This window comes from Salvelinus fontinalis, chromosome 2 (genome assembly GCF_029448725.1).
Source record: "Salvelinus fontinalis isolate EN_2023a chromosome 2, ASM2944872v1, whole genome shotgun sequence".
In the NCBI taxonomy this organism is placed as follows: domain Eukaryota; kingdom Metazoa; phylum Chordata; class Actinopteri; order Salmoniformes; family Salmonidae; genus Salvelinus; species Salvelinus fontinalis.
This window is the reverse complement of record NC_074666.1, coordinates 75,251,973-75,257,035: the sequence shown is the minus strand read 5'-3', so window position 1 is coordinate 75,257,035 and position 5,063 is coordinate 75,251,973.

Below are 5,063 nucleotides of genomic sequence, written 5' to 3'. Positions count from 1 at the left end.
TTCTTAGCATTTTTGTCTAACTGTGTAGTGTGTTGTTATTGTTTTTTGTCTTCCCAGTCAAATCCTGTCCTGCACTGAAGTCAAGCCTCTGAACACCTCAACTCATGCCTCATACCCTCATTCAATCCCTGCTGTGATCCCTTTCCAGCACGGTATGTAGCCCTCTCATTCCCATTCCCCATAACATTGTACTATAAATGTCTTTATTAAATGCTTTAGGTTAAAATAATTAGTCTTTGACGATTTTTGAAACACTCCTTGTCGTCTCCGTGCGTTCCGCGCCTATACCGTGGGTCCTCCTCAATTTTCAAGTCACCAGCCTCCACTGATGCTCACCCCCTTCCTACATCTTTGAGGTGGCCAGGCTCCAATGAGAATCACCCTCTTGGGCTGACTGAGGATGTATGTGATACCTCTCCACTTTGATACTTACAGAACCAGGATGTAATACAGAGAAAAGGAAAGGGTGGTGTCACTCTATCTGTGTTCTCTGGCCTCTGCCAGCCTTCCGGTCTGGATTGGAGTTACATGGGGATTACTGACAGTCACATTCCAACTCTGTGTGCTGTGGTCACTCACAAAGGCATTCTCACAACATCACCACATACTGCATCACTGCTGAATGCCTATCAGGAAGCAATTTTCTCAAAGGAAGAGGTTGGACTCCTCCGTTGGCCTTCCAGGCACGACGCCTTGTTTTCCCCCATCGTTTATATTTTAGTGTCTGTAACAGTGTGACCAAACCCAGTGCTTAAAGACTGAGTGTTATTCACGCTACTGTTTAGAGTTTACAAGGTTTCTATTAACATGTATTTCTCGTAAGCCGCCGCTTATTGGACACAAAGCCCCAAATAACAACATTCAACTAAAGGCTAATATGTGAAAAACTGGCCTTGTTTGAAATTAATAGGCAATGGAGTTTGTGGACAAAGAACTGCATGAAAGCAGAATTAATACTTCACACCCAAGAAATACATCACAGTGCTGTGAGACCCATTATTGGCCATCTATCTGGTTTGGGCATTCATTAAAGCTGCATGTTTCATATTATATCTAAGCCATCACAACACCTCACAAGCACCCAGCCCAGGTATTATGATATTTCCAACAGCCAAAGACCAAATTGAGTAGATCATTGAGTCACTGTTTACTCCTATATCAAGGAGAAGTCATGCACTATTTTGAAAATATTGACCACGTTCAATGGACTTTGCTCAAGAGAATCATAGGTCAAAGTGTCCAGACATTTACTTCCCTTGGAGCGATCCTTCCAATGGGGGATTACCGGTATGACAGCTGTAACACACTGAAAGATGGGAATCATTAACCACTTTAAATAAGATGTCAGATCCTTGAGGTCAGGACAGCATCAATAAGACTGCAGACCACGAGCACCGGAACCTGTACGTGACTTTTACTGGGACAGGCAGATCATATCGAATAGATAGATGTGGGCCAGAATCCTATTTATTAGAGTACATTCCACATCAATGAAAAACTGTCTGGAAGCCGTGGAAACACTCTCCTCATAGACGCAACAAAGGATCGGTCTGAATGTGTATGTGTGTTGTGTGCGTGAGAGTGTGTGCGTGTGTGTCCATGGGTGTGTGTGTGTGTATACACTGATTTGTATGTGACTGCAGTGTGTGCATGTGAGAGGCTTGACCACGCCCCCTCTCCTCTCTGGGGGGCGTGGTGTGAAAACTCCAGGGTGTCTCTTCTCCCCCTCCCAGCATCTGGCTCTCTGAAGTGTCTGTGAACACATGAAGTCATTAGTTCCACCTCCGGCTGGACCCCTGCCTGCCTGATCCACACTGATGTGATCTCACAAAGACCAGGGCGGCAGGGCGAGCCCTCCCTGGAGACCCATAACCACACGGGCACCAGAACAAATAGCTCAGTGCTTACTCATGTCTCTGGACCTCTTTATGGCAGGTGATTTCTACCCTTTTCAGAGAACGCCGAACTTCAAAGTACCGCCAGTCACCCCATTCCTTCTCTCGCCTTTCTCTCTCTTCCCTCCTCATGGCACCACGTAGCTGATTCCTACTCATAACCGAGTAGTGAGACATAAAAACAATAACAGCAGGAATCATTGAGCTATGTGTTAGTATGGCCACTTTGAAGCTGAGGGTGGTCTTCAGCATTGGACCACAAGGTGACTTGGGACATCTGGAGGATGCTGTATAGTGTTGGTCTTAGATATACTACCAGTATTATTCATATGAGAGACATATAGCATATTCTATTGTCAATGCAAACAAAAGTCAATCAGTTTTGATCCATTTGATCAGTTGATCAAGGCGTTTTGAGGAAAACTGGGATAATTAAGCTGTCATTCTTGTCAGCCTTGGAACATGGAGCCAGGAGTTGATCAGTGACCTGATACTATTGAAGCAGAATAAAGGCTGAGAGATGACTGTACTGATACAGATATCCCTTTGAATAGTCAGCTCCCATTCAGTTCGAGTAAATCAACATCTAGCTCAACATCTAGCTCAAGTTGTCAGGAGTGGGTGGTAGATAAACCTGCTGTACAGATGTGAGCCACTCTATCGTTAGCAGCAAAGAACACATGACCTCACCCCTCTAAGGTCAGACCTGTCTTTAACTATTCGCCACAGGACAAATACAACATTCTAAGCCCATACTATATACAAGTTAGGTGACTGTCGGTTGATCTTGTTCAATATGCCACGAACTGTATCTATTAAAGTGTATCTACACTGCTCAAAAAAATAAAGGGAACACTAAAATAACACATCCTAGATCTGAATGAATGAAATATTCTTATTAAATAATTTTTTCTTGACATAGTTGAATGTGCTGACAACAAAATCACACAAAAATTATCAATGGAAATCAAATTTATCAACCCATGGAGGTCTGGATTTGGAGTCTACAGGCTGATCCAACTTTGATGAATGTCCTTAAAACAAGTCAAAATGAGGCTCAGTAGTGTGTGTGGCCTCCACATGCCTGTATGATCTCCCTACAACGCCTGGGCATGCTCCTGATGAGGTGGCGGATGGTCTCCTGAGGCATCTCCTCCCAGACCTGGACTAAAGCATCCGCCAACTCCTGGACAGTCTGTGGTGCAACGTGGCGTTGGTGGATGGAGCGAGACATGATGTCCCAGATGTGCTCAATTGGATTCAGGTCTGGGAAACGGGCGGGCCAGTCCATAGCATCAACGCCTTCTTCTTGCAGGAACTGCTGACACACTCCAGCCACATGAGGTCTAGCATTGTCTTGCATTAGGAGGAACCCAGGGCCAACCGCACCAGCATATGGTCTCACAAGGGGTCTGAGGATCTCATCTCGGTACCTAATGGCAGTCAGGCTACCTCTGGCGAGCACATAAATGCCACCCCACACCATGACTGACCCACCACCAAACCGGTCATGCTGGAGGATGTTGCAGGCAGCAGAACGTTCTGCACGGCGTCTCCAGACTCTGTCACGTCTGTCACGTGCTCAGTGTGTACCTGCTTTCATCTGTGAAGAGCACAGGGCGCCAGTGACGGATTTGCCAGTCTTGGTGTTCTCTGGCAAATGCCAAACGTCCTGCACGGTGTTGGGCTGTAAGCACAAGCCCCACCTGTGGACGTCGGGCCCTCATACCACCCTCATGGAGTCTGTTTCTGACCGTTTGAGCAGACACATGCACATTTGTGGCCTGCTGGAGGTCATTTTGAAGGGCTCTGGCAGTGCTCCTCCTGCTCAAAGGCGGAGGTAGCGGTCCTGCTGCTGGGTTGTTGCCCTCCTACGGCCTCCTCCACGTCTCCTGATGTACTGGCCTGTCTACTGGTAGCGCCTCCATGCTCTGGACACTACGCTGACAGACACAGCAAACCTTCTTGCCACAGCTCGCATTGATGTGCCATCCTGGATGAGCTGCACTACCTGAGCCACTTGTGTGGGTTGTAGACTCTGTCTCATGCTACCACTAGAGTGAAAGCACCGCCAGCATTCAAAAGTGACCAAAACATCAGCCAGGAAGCATAGGAACTGAGAAGTGGTCTGTGGTCACCACCTGCAGAACCACTCCTTTATTGGGGGTGTCTTGCTAATTGCCTATAATTTCCACCTGTTGTCTATTCCATTTGCACAACAGCATGTGAAATGTATTGTCAATCAGTGTCACGTTCCTGACCTGTTTCTGTTAGTTTTGTATGTGTTAGTTGGTCAGGACGTGAGTTTGGGTGGGCAGTCTATGTTTTCTGTTTCTATGTTTGTTTAAGGGTTGCCTGGTATGGCTCTCAATTAGAGGCAGGTGTTTGGCGTTTCCTCTAATTGAGAGTCATATTAAGGTAGGTGTTTTCACACTGTTAGTTTGTGGGTGGTTGTCTCCTGTGTCTGTGTATGTGGTTGCGCCACATGGGACTGTTTCGGTTTTGTTTGTTTGTTCGTTATATGTAGGCAGTTTTCGTGTTCATGCGTTCTTCGTGTTTCATGTGAGTTCGTCGTTCAGGTCTGTCTACATCGTTTATTTGTTTTGTAATTTCAAGTGTTCGTTCGTGTTTTCTGTTTTGTTTAATTAAAAATCATGTCTTATTCAAACGCTGCGTTTTGGTCGAATCCCTGCTCCTCCTCTTCGGGTGAAGAGCCATTACAATCAGTGTTGCTTCCTATGTGGACAGTTTGATTTCACAGAAGTGTGATTGACTTGGAGTTACATTGTGTTGTTTAAGTGTTCCCTTTATTTTTTTGAGCAGTGTATTTAAAAAAAAATAACATGCAATAAATAAATTACTGGTACCTAATTTGTCCTTAACTCCACTATTTGTTGATTTGTAACGAATGCATACATATAATTGGAGGCTGCTGTTGACGTTACTATACCCTAAGCTTTGCATGTCTTAATGTAATCTAGCACTTTCTGGATCAAAGTTCAAATATCAATTTGCTTGATGTGCTTGATTAGGTAGGAATGCCTTTAATTTCATATTATTTTAATTTCCTTCAGCCTGGGATCATGGAACAGAGTCAGCCAGCGTATAGGATGTTGGCCATCTTTTGAAGTGTTGAAAGGGGGGAAAGGAGGAGATGGAGAGCGGGAA